Raw genomic sequence first — 17575 nt, 5'->3', positions numbered from 1 at the left:
ACATCTTCAGCAAATGTGTTGTCTGCTCCGCCCAGGCGTCATACTCCTCCGCTCCACTAGGAGTGGGTTTCACACTGGAGAAAAGATGAAGGTTGCAGTATTTTTGAGTGTCCTGGGATGCAGTGTTACATTTATCCACTAGGGAGCCAATGGCATTTAGCAGCATAGTGTTTAAATAAAGGGGTGATGGGTTGAGTAGACCTTTAACAACAGTGAGGGCCTTTTCTTCATTTTTCAAAAATGTCCTCAGTTCATCTTCAAACTCTTCACCCTCTACAAGATCAGTGAGTATTTGAGCAGGCCGAGGGCCAGCCTCTCCAGGAAGTCCAACAAGGTCAGGTAAGATCTGCTTTGTCAAGTGGACGTCTTCACCAGAACAAACTGTGTTTTAGAAATTAGGTCAAGACAGCAATCAATGATCTCAGCTTCTGCAACTGCTTTAACTTGACTCAAAGCTTGGAGCAGGACCTCATCTGTAACATCAGAGATAACATCACTCAAAACAACTGCATTTTGAAAACCTAATCGCTTTCTTTTGCTAATTGCTTTAACTTCAATTGCATCCATTTTTCAATGAAGAGAAGAAAAATGCAGCACTCTGTAATTACCTACAAATAGTGAACAATTATTAAAATTCACAACAAATCATCCCAGACGAGCCCCCAAAAATGTAACCCTTTCACCATTGGCGTGTAAAACATAAAGCCACTATGTGTTTCTGCGTAAAGCATTAATTCATGCACACCATGCAGTGATTCACCACACAATATCTCAGTTTTCTGAAATTATATTGAAGATATGAATACATAAATGAGAACAAATCACAAAAAAAGACAAAGAGAAATTGTAATAGTCCCCAAAGATTCCATTTTTCCTTTAAAGTTGTAGTCTGTTCAACCTGAGTGCATTCCATTTTTGAATAGAATAGAATAGCATAGAGCCTTTATTGTCATTGTACAAACAAAGAAATGTGTCCTCTGCTTTTAACCATCCTAATTACAGTTAGGTACAATGCAATCACTAGGGGCAGTGTGCAGCCACAGTCCGGCGCCTGAGGACCAACTCCAGATGTAGAGAAGCTGCCTTGCACAAGGGCAGAGAAATGAGCAGACCCTAAATAAGCTTTGCTTTTTCTGTGGGAGGAAACCAGAAGAAACCAACACAGACACGGGGAGAACATGCAAACTCTACACAGAAAAGGTGGGAAGCGATCCAACAACCCGCTTGCTGTGAGACACCAGTGCTAACCACTAATCCACCATGGCTCATACGGTAATTATTATATTAACAAGCTTGCATTATAGTTGTTGGCATGCAAATTATTTATGCATTTTAACCTGTTACTGTAATTCAAAATCACCTCCATGAAATATCAGCTTAACCACAAAAAACGATTATTATTCAGGCATTTCACCAATAATTACCAATAATCCTATTAACCTTTTAAAGGAGAGAAAATAAAACAAAGCTGATATTTATCACATTATTACATAAGGTTATATTTGCTGCTCATTTCATCATTAGTGAGAATACAGGGATTCTGTTCTGGATCCAGCAGGTGAAGCGGCTCTAGACGATGAGGAGTGATGAAGAGCAGCATCAACGTCAAGAGCAGAATTACGACAGTAAAGAAACTTCCTCTCTAACGCCTTCACTAACACCTTCAAAGGAGTTCAAACGTGAACACTTCCAAAGCTGCGCTGACGGTTCTTCCCAGCGGACATGAACGCAGTACTTGAACCGGTTCACCCTCCGTGCACGCTCTCATAGGACCGGTGTGCACGTCTGATGGGCCGGCTCACGGGAGTCGCTTCTGAAAACGTTCTTCTCCCCATAAGATGTCCTACATAAAGATGAACTTCATCTGAACTCACAAACACTGGCTCAGTCCAACCTGTCCCCCGATCAGAGGCTGCATGTGGTCTCCAAACACGGGAACAAATAACATTTACTGAAGAAACAACAACGTTTTCCAAACAACAGCGTTTACCGAACAAACAGCGTTTACCGAACAAACAACGTTTACTGAACAGACAACAGCGTTTACTGAACAAACAACGTTTACTGAACAAACAACAACATTTACTGAACAAACAACGTTTACTGAAGAAACAACAGCGTTTACCGAACAAACAACGTTTACTGAACAGACAACAGCGTTTACTGAACAAACAACGTTTACTGAACAGACAACAGCGTTTACTGAACAAACGTTTACTGAACAAACAACAGCATTTACCGAACAAATAACGTTTACTGAAGAAACAACAGTGTTTACCAAACAAACAATGTTTACTGAAGAAAAAACAGCGTGTACTGAACAAACGTTTACTGAAGAAACAACAGTGTTTACCGAACAAACAACGTTTACTGAACAAACAACAGCGTTTACCGAACAAATAACGTTTACTGAAGAAACAACAGCATTTACCGAACAAACAACATTTACTGAACAAACAACAGCGTTTACCGAACAGATAACGTTTACTGAAGAAACAACAGCATTTACCGAACAAACAACGTTTATTGAACAAACAACAGTGTTTACCGAACAAACAACGGTTACTGAACAAACAATAGCATTTACCGAACAAACAACGTTTACTGAACAAACAACAGCGTTTACCGAATAAACAACGTTTACTGAAGAAACAACAGCGTTTACCGAACAAACAACGTTTACTGAACAAACAACAGCATTTACCGAACAAATAACGTTTACTGAAGAAACAACAGTGTTTACCAAACAAACAATGTTTACTGAAGAAAAAACAGCGTGTACTGAACAAACGTTTACTGAAGAAACAACAGTGTTTACCGAACAAACAACGGTTACTGAACAAACAATAGCATTTACCGAACAAACAACGTTTACTGAACAAACAACAGCGTTTACCGAATAAACAACGTTTACTGAAGAAACAACAGCGTTTACCGAACAAACAACATTTACTGAACAAACAACGTTTACTGAAGAAACAACAGCGTTTACCGAACAAACAACGTTTACTGAACAGACAACAGCGTTTACCGAACAAACAACGTTTACTGAACAGACAACAGCGTTTACCGAACAAACAACGTTTACTGAACAGACAACAGCGTTTACTGAACAAACAACAGCATTTACCGAACAAATAACGTTTACTGAAGAAACAACAGTGTTTACCAAACAAACAATGTTTACTGAAGAAAAAACAGCGTGTACTGAACAAACGTTTACTGAAGAAACAACAGTGTTTACCGAACAAACAACGTTTACTGAACAAACAACAGCGTTTACCGAACAAATAACGTTTACTGAAGAAACAACAGCATTTACCGAACAAACAACATTTACTGAACAAACAACAGCGTTTACCGAACAGATAACGTTTACTGAAGAAACAACAGCATTTACCGAACAAACAACGTTTATTGAACAAACAACAGTGTTTACCGAACAAACAACGGTTACTGAACAAACAATAGCATTTACCGAACAAACAACGTTTACTGAACAAACAACAGCGTTTACCGAATAAACAACGTTTACTGAAGAAACAACAGCGTTTACCGAACAAACAACGTTTACTGAACAAACAACAGCATTTACCGAACAAATAACGTTTACTGAAGAAACAACAGTGTTTACCAAACAAACAATGTTTACTGAAGAAACAACAGCGTGTACTGAACAAATAACGTTTACTGATATGTTCATTCCTAATCTTGTCCATTCTTGTCACTCCCAAAGAGAATCTCAACATCTTCAGCTCTGCCACCTCCAGCTCTGCCTCCTGTCTTTTTGTTAGTGCCACTGTCTCTAAACCATACAACATAGCTGGTCTCACTACTGTTTTGTAAACTTTCCCCTTCACTCTTGCTGATATTCTTCGATCACAAATCACTCCTGCCACCTTTCTCCACCCACTCCACCCTGCCTGCACTCTCTTCTTCACCTCTCTACCACACTCTCCATTACTTTGAACAGTTGACCCCAAATATTTAAACTCATCTACTTTCACCACTTCTACTCCTTGAAACTACACTATTCCACTGGGCTCCCTCTCATTCACACACATGTACTCAGTCTTGCTTCTACTGACTTTCATTCCCCTTCTCTCCAAAGCATATCTCCATTTCTCCAGACTAGACTCAACTTGCTCTCTACTCTCACTACAGATCACAATGTCATCTGCAAGCATCATAGTCCATGGGGACTCCTGTCTGATCTCATCTGTCAACCTGTCCATCACCACTGCAAACAAGAAAGGACTCAGAGCTGATCCTTGGTGTAGTCCCACCTCCATCTTGAATGAGTCTGTCATTCCGACTGCGCATCTCACCGCTGTCACACTATTCTTGTACATGTCCTGCACTACCCTAACATACTTCTCTGCCACTCCAGACTTCCTCATACAATGCCACAATTCTTCTCTTGGCACCCTATCATAAGCTTTTTCTAAGTCCACAAACACACAATGTAACTCTTTCTGTCCTTCTCTGTACTTTTCCAACAGTATTCTCAGAGCAAACATTGCATCTGTAGTGCTCTTTCTCGGCATGAAACCATATTGCTGCTCACAGATCTTCACCTGTTTTCTAAGCCTAGCTTCTACTACTCTTTCCTATAACTTCATGCTGTGGCTGATCAGCTTTATGCCTCTGTAGTTACTGCAGCTCTGCACATCATCCTTGTTCTTGAAAATAGGAACCAGCACACTTCGTTTCCACTCCTCAGGCATCCTCTCACTTTCCAAGATTTTATTAAACAATCTGGTTAGAAACTCTACTGCCATCTCTCCTAGACATTTCCATGCCTCCATTGGAATATCATAAGGACCAACTGCCTTTCCACTCTTCATCCTCTTCATAGCAGCCCTCACTTCTTCCTTGCTAATCTCTTTTACTTCCTGATTTACTCTCACCACATCATCCAGCCTTTTCTCTCGCTCATTTTCTTTATTCATCAACTCTTCAAAATATTCCCTCCACCTTCTCAGCACACACTCCTCACTTGTCAGCACATTACCATGTGCATCTTTTACCACCCTAACCTGCTGCACATCCTTTCCAGCTCTGTCCCTTTGTCTGGCCAATCGGTACAAGTCCTTTTCTCCTTCCTTAATATTCAACTTCTTGTACAGCTCGCAATATGCCTTTTCCTTTGCTTTTGCCACTTCTCTTCTCGCCTTACGCCGCATCTCCTTGTACTCCTGTCTACTTTCTTCGTCTCTCCGACTATCCCAAAACTTTTTCGCCAACCTCTTCCTCCTTATGCTTTCCTGGACCTCTTCATTCCACCACCAAGTCTCCTTGTCTTCCTTCCACTGTCCAGATGTCATACCCAGTACTGCCCTAGCTGTCTTCCTCACCACATCTGCAGTACTTTTCCAGTTGTCCAAAATTGCTTCCTCTCCAACTAGTGCTTCTCTCACCTGCTCGCTAAATTTCACACAACAGTCTTCCTCCTTCAGCTTCCACCATCTGATCCTTTGTTGAGCTCTCACTCTCTTCTTCTTCTTTACCTCTAAAGTCATCCTACAAACAACCATCCTATGCTGTCTAGTGATACTCTCTCCTGCTACCTCCTTACAGTCTGTGATTTCTTTTAGCTTGCATCTCCTATAAAGAATGTAGTCCACCTGTGTGCACCTTCCTCCACTCTTATATGCTACCCTGTGCTCCTCCCTTTTCTTAAAGTAGGTATTCACCACAGCAATTTCCATCCTTTTTGCAAAATCAACTACCATCTGTCCTTCCCCATTCCTATCCTTGATACCATATCTACCCATTACTTCCTCATCACCTCTGTTCCCTTCACCAACATGCCCATAGAAGTCTGCTCCTGTCACCACTCTTTCATGCTTGGGCACACTCTCCACCACCTCATCTAACACACTCCAGAAATCTTCTTTCTCCTTCATCTCACAACCTACCTGTGGGGCATATGCACTGATGATATTCATCATCATCCCTTCAATTTCCAACTTCACACTCATCACCCTGTCAGACACTCGCTTAACCTCCAACACACTTTTAACATACTCTTCCTTTAAAATGACCCCAACACCATTTCTCTTCCTGTCCTCACCATGGTACAACAACTTGTACCCACCGCCGATGCTCCTGCTCTTACTTCCCTTCCACTTGGTCTCTTGCACACACAATATGTCTACCTTTCTCCTCTCCATCATATCAGCCAGCTCTCTCCCTTTACCAGTCATACTACCAACATTCAAAGTCCCCACTCTCATTTCCACCCTTCTAGTTTTCTTCTTCTCCCGCTGTTTGTGGCAATGTTTTCCTCCTCTTCTTCGTCATCTTCGCCCAGCAGTAGCCCAATTTCCACCAGGACCCTGTTGGGCAATAGCACCGGTGGCGGACGTTGTTAACCCGGGCCGCGACCGATCCGGTATGGGAATAAGATTCTGAGTCTGCATAGTTGGGTTGGCTTGTTTTATGCCGGATGCCCTTCCTGATGCAACCCTCCTCATTTATCCGGGCTTGGGACCGGCACTCAGAATGTACTGGCTGTACACCCCATGTGGCTGAGTTTGCTGGCTGTCTGAGTGGTGTCCAAAAAATGAGGTAGGCTTCATAGATAATTGGCAAAGCTTCTGGGGAAAACCTGGTCTTGTTAGGAGAGACGGCATCCATCCCACTTTGGATGGAGCAGCTCTCATTTCTAGAAATCTGGCCAATTTTCTTAAATCCTCCAAACCGTGACTATCCAGGGTTGGGACCAGGAAGCAGAGTTGTAGTCTTACACACCTCTCTGCAGCTTCTCTCCCCCTGCCATCCCCTCATTACCCCATCCCCGTAGAGACGGTGCCTGCTCCCAGACTACCAATAACCAGCAAAAATCTATTTAAGCATAAAAATTCAAAAAGAAAAAATAATATAGCACCTTCAACTGCACCACAGACTAAAACAGTTAAATGTGGTCTATTAAACATTAGATCTCTCTCTTCTAAGTCCCTGTTAGTAAATGATATAATAATTGATCAACATATTGATTTATTCTGCCTTACAGAAACCTGGTTACAGCAGGATGAATATGTTAGTTTAAATGAGTCAACACCCCCGAGTCACACTAACTGTCAGAATGCTCGTAGCACGGGCCGAGGGGGAGGATTAGCAGCAATCTTCCATTCCAGCTTATTAATTAATCAAAAACCCAGACAGAGCTTTAATTCGTTTGAAAGCTTGTCTCTTAGTCTTGTCCATCCAAATTGGAAGTCCCAAAAACCAGTTTTATTTGTTGTTATCTATCGTCCACCTGGTCGTTACTGTGAGTTTCTCTGTGAATTTTTGGACCTTTTGTCTGACTTAGTGCTTAGCTCAGATAAGATAATTATAGTGGGCGATTTTAACATCCACACAGATGCTGAGAATGACAGCCTCAACACTGCATGTAATCTACTGTTAGACTCGATTGGCTTTGCTCAAAATGTAAATGAGTCCACCCACCACTTTAATCATACCTTAGATCTTGTTCTGACTTATGGTATGGAAATTGAAGACATAACAGTATTCCCTGAAAACCCCCTTCTTTCTGATCATTTCTTAATAACATTTACATTTACTCTGATGGACTACCCAGCAGTGGGGAATAAGTTTCATTACACTAGAAGTCTTTCAGAAAGCGCTGTAACTAGGTTTAAGGATATGATTCCTTCTTTATGTTCTCTAATGCCATATACCAACACAGTGCAGAGTAGCTACCTAAACTCTGTAAGTGAGATAGAGTATCTCGTCAATAGTTTTACATCCTCATTGAAGACAACTTTGGATGCTGTAGCTCCTCTGAAAAAGAGAGCTTTAAATCAGAAGTGCCTGACTCCGTGGTATAACTCACAAACTCGTAGCTTAAAGCAGATAACCCGTAAGTTGGAGAGAAAATGGCGTCTCACTAATTTAGAAGATCTTCACTTAGCCTGGAAAAAGAGTCTGTTGCTCTATAAAAAAGCCCTCCATAAAGCTAGGACATCTTTCTACTCATCACTAATTGAAGAAAATAAGAACAACCCCAGGTTTCTTTTCAGCACTGTAGCCAGGCTGACAAAGAGTCAGAGCTCTATTGAGCTGAGTATTCCATTAACTTTAACTAGTAATGACTTCATGACTTTCTTTGCTAACAAAACTTTAACTATTAGAGAAAAAAATTACTCATAACCATCCCAAAGACGTATCGTTATCTTTGGCTGCTTTCAGTGATGCCGGTATTTGGTTAGACTCTTTCTCTCCGATTGTTCTGTCTGAGTTATTTTCATTAGTTACTTCATCCAAACCATCAACATGTTTATTAGACCCCATTCCTACCAGGCTGCTCAAGGAAGCCCTACCATTATTTAATGCTTCGATCTTAAATATGATCAATCTATCTTTGTTAGTTGGCTATGTACCACAGGCTTTTAAGGTGGCAGTAATTAAACCATTACTTAAAAAGCCATCACTTGACCCAGCTATCTTAGCTAATTATAGGCCAATCTCCAACCTTCCTTTTCTCTCAAAAATTCTTGAAAGGGTAGTTGTAAAACAGCTAACTGATCATCTGCAGAGGAATGGTCTATTTGAAGAGTTTCAGTCAGGGTTTAGAATTCATCATAGAACAGAAACAGCATTAGTGAAGGTTACAAATGATCTTCTTATGGCCTCAGAGAGTGGACTCATCTCTGTGCTTGTTCTGTTAGACCTCAGTGCTGCTTTTGATACTGTTGACCATAAAATTTTATTACAGAGATTAGAGCATGCCATAGGTATTAAAGGCACTGCGCTGCGGTAGTTTGAATCATATTTATCTAATAGAATACAATTTGTTCATGTAAATGGGGAATCTTCGTCACAGACTAAGGTTAATTATGGAGTTCCACAAGGTTCTGTGCTAGGACCAATTTTATTCACTTTATACATGCTTCCCTTAGGCAGTATTATTAGACAGCATTGCTTAAATTTTCATTGTTACGCAGATGATACCCAGCTTTATCTATCCATGAAGCCAGACACACACCAATTAGCTAAACTGCAGGATTGTCTTACAGACATAAAGACATGGATGACCTCTAATTTCCTGCTTTTAAACTCAGATAAAACTGAAGTTATTGTACTTGGCCCCACAAATCTTAGAAACATGGTGTCTAACCAGATCCTTACTCTGGATGGCACTACCCTGACCTCTAGTAATACTGTGAGAAATCTTGGAGTCATTATTGATCAGGATATGTCATTCAATGCGCATATTAAACAAATATGTAGGACTGCTTTTTTTGCATTTGTGCAATATCTCTAAAATTAGAAAGGTCTTATCTCAGAGTGATGCTGAAAAACTAATTCATGCATTTATTTCCTCTAGGCTGGACTATTGTAATTCATTATTATCAGGTTGTCCTAAAAGTTCCCTGAAAAGCCTTCAGTTAATTCAAAATGCTGCAGCTAGAGTACTGACAGGGAGTAGAAGGAGAGAGCATATTTCACCCATATTGGCCTCTCTTCATTGGCTTCCTGTTAATTCTAGAATAGAATTTAAAATTCTTCTTCTTACTTATAAGGTTTTGAATAATCAGGTCCCATCTTATCTTAGGGACCTCATAGTACCATATCACCCCAATAGAGCGCTTTGTTCTCAGACTGCAGGCTTACTTGTATGTTGATGGTTTGGATGAAGTAACTAATGAAAATAACTCAGACAGGACAATCGGAGAGAAAGAGTCTAACCAAATACCGGCATCACTGAAAGCAGCCAAAGATAGCGATACGTCTTTGGGATGGTTATGAGTAATTTTTTTCTCTAATAGTTAAAATTTTGTTAGCAAAGAAAGTCATGAAGTCATTACTAGTTAAAGTTAAAGGAATACTGGGCTCAATAGAGCTCTGACTCTTTGTCAGCCTGGCTACAGTGCTGAAAAGAAACCTGGGGTTGTTCTTATTTTCTTCAATTAGTGATGAGTAGAAAGATGTCCTAGCTTTATGGAGGGCTTTTTTATAGAGCAACAGACTCTTTTTCCAGGCTAAGTGAAGATCTTCTAAATTAGTGAGACGCCATTTCCTCTCCAACTTACGGGTTATCTGCTTTAAGCTACGAGTTTGTGAGTTATACCACGGAGTCAGGCACTTCTGATTTAAAGCTCTCTTTTTCAGAGGAGCTACAGCATCCTATGTTGTCTTCAATGAGGATGTAAAACTATTGACGAGATACTCTATCTCACTTACAGAGTTTAGGTAGCTACTCTGCACTGTGTTGGTATTGTTGTGTGTTGGGGGGTGTGGCTGGATATTTTGGTGTTCTTTTCTTTTCTTTGCTCTCCAGGTGGCATGAGAACTGATTTGTCTGTGGAGAAGGTGCTGGCTGAAGAATCCTTCACCCTCATCAACATCATGTGCAGCACCTGTGAATGGTGCTCACATGCAACCTTAAAGACTTTCAGCTGAAGCAGATAATTGGATGGCGTTCTGCATTTAAGTCATGTGTGATTCAAGCAGAACTGCCGGGAACTCGACCTTGTGATGTTCGTTTGTGAGACGCTGAGGACCGCGCCTGGGCTTGACACATCGAGCCCGTGAAGCAAGGAAGGGTGAGGGACACATGCTGTCAGCACACATCAAAGGTGATTAAGTGTTTGACTAATTGTTGATAGTAACTTGGTATTTTGTTACGCAGTATACTTGAATTGTGATGAGGATTGTGCAGCTCGCTTCTCACTGCTGTGGCATGCGGACAAGTGGTCCTCCACCTGTTGTGAGAAGCTGCTTATTTGCATAAAGCTTAAAATACAGACCTGTATGTGTTGCTGATAGTGTGTGTCTTTTGAAGGATATTAGTTGTAACTGCTAACTTACCTCACCTCTTGTATGCTTCGCAGAGAGTCGGTTTGTCGTGTCCACCTGGGGGGTGTTTGGTGGTGGTAGTGGGTCCAGGAGCGCCGGGCTTCGATCCTTTTGGGCGCTGGAGAGCGTGCCAGCCTTCACTCCACCAGAAGGACGCTATTTCTGTTTTTACACTTTTTATGCACCAGTGGGTGAAATAAATATATTGTTTTTGGAACCGCTTTTCTGGTTGTTTGTAGCGCTGGGTTCCGTCTGCCGCAGGTCCGCTCCTCAACCCGCGTCGACACATAACAGGTATATGGCATTAGAGAACATAAAGAAGGAATCATATCCTTAAACCTAGTTACAGCGCTTTCTGAAAGACTTCTAGTGTAATGAAACTTATTCCCCACTGCTGGGTAGTCCATCAGAGTAAATGTAAATGTTATTAAGAAATGATCAGACAGAAGGGAGTTTTCAGGGAATACTGTTAAGTCTTCAATTTCCATACCATAAGTCAGAACAAGATCTAAGATATGATTAAAGTGGTGGGTGGACTCATTTACTTTTTGAGCAAAGCCAATAGAGTCTAATAATAGATTAAATGCAGTGTTGAGGCTGTCATTCTCAGCATCTGTGTGGATGTTAAAATCGCCCACTATAATTATCTTATCTGAGCTAAGCACTAAGTCAGACAAAAGGTCTGAAAATTCACAGAGAAACTCACAGTAACGACCAGGTGGACGATAGATAATAACAAATAAAATTGGTTTTTGGGACTTCCAATTTGGATGGACAAGACTAAGAGTCAAGCTTTCAAATGAATTGAAGCTCTGTCTGGGTTTTTGATTAATTAATAAGCTGGAATGGAAGATTGCTGCTAATCCTCCACCCCGGCCCGTGCTACGAGCGTTCTGACAGTTAGTGTGACTCGGGGGTGTTGACTCATTTAAACTAACATATTCATCCTGCTGTAACCAGGTTTCTGTAAGGCAGAATAAATCAATATGTTGATCAATTATTATATCATTTACCAACAGGGACTTAGAAGAGAGAGACCTAATGTTTAATAGACCACATTTAACTGTTTTAGTCTGTGGTGCAGTTGAAGGTGCTATATTATTTTTTCTTTTTGAATTTTTATGCTTAAATAGATTTTTACTGGTTATTGGTGGTCTGGGAGCAGGCACCGTCTCTACGGGGATGGGGTAATGAGGGGATGGCAGGGGGAGAGAAGCTGCAGAGAGGTGTGTAAGACTACAACTCTGCTTCCTGGTCCCAACCCTGGATAGTCACGGTTTGGAGGATTTAAGAAAATTGGCCAGATTTCTAGAAATGAGAGCGGCTCCATCCAAAGTGGGATGGATGCCGTCTCTCCTAACAAGACCAGGTTTTCCCCAGAAGCTTTGCCAATTATCTATGAAGCCCACCTCATTTTTTGGACACCACTCAGACAGCCAGCAATTCAAGGAGAACATGCGGCTAAACATGTCACTCCCGGTCCGATTGGGGAGGGGCCCAGAGAAAACTACAGAGTCCGACATTGTTTTTGCAAAGTTACACACCGATTCAATGTTAATTTTAGTGACCTCCGATTGGCGTAACCGGGTGTCATTACTGCCGACGTGAATTACAATCTTACCAAATTTACGCTTAGCCTTAGCCAGCAGTTTCAAATTTCCTTCAGTGTCGCCTGCTCTGGCCCCCGGAAGACAATTGACTATGGTTGCTGGTGTCGCTAACTTCACATTTCTCAAAACAGAGTCGCCAATAACAAGAGTTTGATCCTCGGCGGGTGTGTCGCCGAGTGGGGAAAAACGGTTAGAAATGTGAACGGGTTGGCGGTGTACACGGGGCTTCTGTTTAGAACTATGCTTCCTCCTCACAGTCACCCAGTCGGCCTGCTTTCCCGGCTGCTCGGGATCTGCCAGAGGGGAACTAAGAGTAGAATGGGAGGCAGAGCCTTCAGCTTTCAGGCTCCTCTCCTGTGGAACCAGCTCCAAATTCAGATCAGGGAGACAGACACCCTCTCTACTTTTAAGATTAGGCTTAAAACTTTCCTTTTTGCTAAAGCTTATAGTTAGGGCTGGATCAATCAATCAATCAATCAATTTTTTTTATATAGCGCCAAATCACAACAAACAGTTGCCCCAAGGTGCTTTATATTGTAAGGCAAGGCCATACAATAATTATGTAAAACCCCAACGGTCAAAACGACCCCCTGTGAGCAAGCACTTGGCTACAGTGGGAAGGAAAAACTCCCTTTTAACAGGAAGAAACCTCCAGCAGAACCAGGCTCAGGGAGGGGCAGTCTTCTGCTGGGACTGGTTGGGGCTGAGGGAGAGAACCAGGAAAAAGACATGCTGTGGAGGGGAGCAGAGATCGATCACTAATGATTAAATGCAGAGTGGTGCATACAGAGCAAAAAGAGAAAGAAACAGTGCATCATGGGAACCCCCCAGCAGTCTACGTCTATAGCAGCATAACTAAGGGATGGTTCAGGGTCACCTGATCCAGCCCTAACTATAAGCTTTAGCAAAAAGGAAAGTTTTAAGCCTAATCTTAAAAGTAGAGAGGGTGTCTGTCTCCCTGATCTGAATTGGGAGCTGGTTCCACAGGAGAGGAGCCTGAAAGCTGAAGGCTCTGCCTCCCATTCTACTCTTACAAACCCTAGGAACTACAAGTAAGCCTGCAGTCTGAGAGCGAAGCGCTCTATTGGGGTGATATGGTACTACGAGGTCCCTAAGATAAGATGGGACCTGATTATTCAAAACCTTATAAGTAAGAAGAAGAATTTTAAATTCTATTCTAGAATTAACAGGAAGCCAATGAAGAGAGGCCAATATGGGTGAGATATGCTCTCTCCTTCCAGTCCCCGTCAGTACTCTAGCTGCAGCATTTTGAATTAACTGAAGGCTTTTTAGGGAACTTTTAGGACAACCTGATAATAATGAATTACAATAGTCCAGCCTAGAGGAAATAAATGCATGAATTAGTTTTTCAGCATCACTCTGAGGGACAAGACCTTTCTAATTTTAGAGAGATTTGCGTAAATGCAAAAAAGCAGTCCTACATATTTGTTTAATATGCGCTTTGAATGACATATCCTGATCAAAAATGACTCCAAGATTTCTCACAGTATTACTAGTGGTCAGGGTAATGCCATCCAGAGTAAGGATCTGGTTAGACACCATGTTTCTAAGATTTGTGGGGCCAAGTACAATAACTTCAGTTTTATCTGAGTTTAAAAGCAGGAAATTAGAGGTCATCCATGTCTTTATGTCTGTAAGACAATCCTGCAGTTTAGCTAATTGGTGTGTGTCCTCTGGCTTCATGGATAGATAAAGCTGGGTATCATCTGCGTAACAATGAAAATTTAACCAATACCGTCTAATAATACTGCCTAAGGGAAGCATGTATAAAGTGAATAAAATTGGTCCTAGCACAGAACCTTGTGGAACTCCATAATTAACTTTAGCCTGTGAAGAAGATTCCCCATTTACATGAACAAATTGTAATCTATTAGACAAATATGATTCAAACCACCGCAGCGCAGTGCCTTTAATACCTATGGCATGCTCTAATCTCTGTAATAAAATTTTATGGTCAACAGTATCAAAAGCAGCACTGAGGTCTAACAGAAGAAGCACAGAGATGAGTCCACTGTCTGAGGCCATAAGAAGATCATTTGTAACCTTCACTAATGCTGTTTCTGTACTATGATGAATTCTAAAACCTGACTGAAACTCTTCAAATAGACCATTCCTCTGCAGATGATCAGTTAGCTGTTTTACAACTACCCTTTCAAGAATTTTTGAGAGAAAAGGAAGGTTGGAGATTGGCCTATAATTAGCTAAGATAGCTGGGTCAAGTGATGGCTTTTTAAGTAATGGTTTAATTACTGCCACCTTAAAAGCCTGTGGTACATAGCCAACTAATAAAGATAGATTGATCATATTTAAGATCGAAGCATTAAATAATGGTAGGGCTTCCTTGAGCAGCCTGGTAGGAATGGGGTCTAATAAACATGTTGATGGTTTGGATGAAGTAACTAATGAAAATAACTCAGACAGAACAATCGGAGAGAAAGAGTCTAACCAAATACCGGCATCACTGAAAGCAGCCAAAGATAACGATACGTCTTTGGGATGGTTATGAGTAATTTTTCTCTAATAGTTAAAATTTTGTTAGCAAAGAAAGTCATGAAGTCATTACTAGTTAAAGTTAATGGAATACTCAGCTCAATAGAGCTCTGACTCTTTGTCAGCCTGGCTACAGTGCTGAAAAGAAACCTGGGGTTGTTCTTATTTTCTTCAATTAGTGATGAGTAGAAAGATGTCCTAGCTTTACGGAGGGCTTTTTTATAGAGCAACAGACTCTTTTTCCAGGCTAAGTGAAGATCTTCTAAATTAGTGAGACGCCATTTCCTCTCCAACTTACGGGTTATCTGCTTTAAGCTACGAGTTTGTGAGTTATACCACGGAGTCAGACACTTCTGATTTAAAGCTCTCTTTTTCAGAGGAGCTACAGCATCCAAAGTTGTCTTCAATGAGGATGTAAAACTATTGACGAGATACTCTATCTCCCTTACAGAGTTTAGGTAGCTACTCTGCTCTGTGTTGTTATATGGCATTAGAGAACATAAAGAAGGAATCATATCCTTAAACCTAGTTACAGCGCTTTCTGAAAGACTTCTAGTGTAATGAAACTTATTCCCCACTGCTGGGTAGTCCATCAGAGTAAATGTAAATGTTATTAAGAAATGATCAGACAGAAGGGAGTTTTCAGGGAATACTGTTAAGTCTTCTATTTCCATACCATAAGTCAGAACAAGATCTAAGATATGATTAAAGTGGTGGGTGGACTCATTTACTTTTTGAGCAAAGCCAATAGAGTCTAATAATAGATTAAATGCAGTGTTGAGGCTGTCATTCTCAGCATCTGTGTGGATGTTAAAATCGCCCACTATAATTATCTTATCTGAGCTAAGCACTAAGTCAGACAAAAGGTCTGAAAATTCACAGAGAAACTCACAGTAACGACCAGGTGGACGATAGATAATAACAAATAAAACTGGTTTTTGGGACTTCCAATTTGGATGGACAAGACTAAGAGACAAGCTTTCAAATGAATTAAAGCTCTGTCTGGGTTTTGATTAATTAATAAGCTGGAATGGAAGATTGCTGCTAATCCTCCGCCCCGGCCCGTGCTACGAGCATTCTGACAGTTAGTGTGACTCGGGGGTGTTGACTCATTTAAACTAACATATTCATCCTGCTGTAACCAGGTTTCTGTAAGGCAGAATAAATCAATATGTTGATCAATTATTATATCATTTACCAACAGGGACTTAGAAGAGAGAGACCTAATGTTTAATAGACCACATTTAACTGTTTTAGTCTGTGGTGCAGTTGAAGGTGCTATATTATTTTTTCTTTTTGAATTTTTATGCTTAAATAGATTTTTGCTGGTTATTGGTAGTCTGGGAGCAGGCACCGTCTCTACGGGGATGGGGTAATGAGGGGATGGCAGGGGGAGAGAAGCTGCAGAGAGGTGTGTAAGACTACAACTCTGCTTCCTGGTCCCAACCCTGGATAGTCAGATAGATGGATCAGGTGACCTTGAACCATCCCTTAGTTATGCTGCTATACACTTAGACTGCTGGGGGGTTCCCATGATGCACTGTTTCTTTCTCTTTTTGCTCTGTATGCACCACTCTGCATTTAATCATTAGTGATCGATCTCTGCTCCCCTCCACAGCATGTCTTTTTCCTGGTTCTCTCCCTCAGCTCCAACCAGTCCCAGCAGAAGACTGCCCCTCCCTGAGCCTGGTTCTGCTGGAGGTTTCTTCCTGTTAAAAGGGAGTTTTTCCTTCCCACTGTCGCCAAGTGCTTGCTCACAGGGGGTCGTTTTGACCGTTGTGGTTTTTCCGTAATTATTGTATGGCCTTGCCTTACAATATAAAGCGCCTTGGGGCAACTGTTTGTTGTGATTTGGCGCTATATAAATAAAATTGATTTGATTTGATTTATAAGCATGCATTATTGGCTGCAAAGTGGACTTACTACTCTGATTTGATCAACAAAAACAAGCATAACTCAAAGTTCTTGTTCGACACGGTGGTAACACTTTTGCATGGACAACCACCTGTAGTTCGCTCTCCTTTTACAGCACAAGATTTCCTGGATTACTTTTGGAAGAAAATAGAAGACATTAGGTTAAACATATCCCAGCATGCCTTAATCTAGCCACTACACCCTGCTATTGAGGTGGGCGCCACTACTGAGGTATTACCTAGATTTACAGAATTTGATACTATCTCACTAGGCATGCTGACGAAACTCGTAATGTCAACAAAAAGCACAACCTGTTTATTTGATCCTATACCAACAAAACTGTTTAAGGACCTGTGGTCCACTCTTGGGCCGACTATGCTGGAGATTATTAATCTTTCTTTAACTTCTGGATCTGTTCCTAAATGTTTCAAATCTGCAGTGATTAAACCATTACTTAAGAAATCTAATCTTGACCCTAGTGTATTGAAAAACTATCGGCTGATATCAAATCTATCATTTTGCTCTAAAATTCTGGAAAAAGTGGTGTCACGGCAGCTCGTAGACTATCTTACTGAGAATAATCTCTTTGAGCTGCTGCAGTCTGCTTTTAGAAAATATCATTCTACAGAGACGGCTCTCACTAAAGTGGTGAATGATCTTCTGCTTACAATGGATTTGGACACCACTACGGTTCTGTTGCTGTTAGATCTCAGTGCTGCATTTGATACAGT

Source organism: Thalassophryne amazonica, chromosome 1 (assembly GCF_902500255.1).
Source record: "Thalassophryne amazonica chromosome 1, fThaAma1.1, whole genome shotgun sequence".
NCBI classification, from domain to species: Eukaryota; Metazoa; Chordata; class Actinopteri; order Batrachoidiformes; family Batrachoididae; genus Thalassophryne; species Thalassophryne amazonica.
This window is presented reverse-complemented; position numbering follows the sequence as displayed.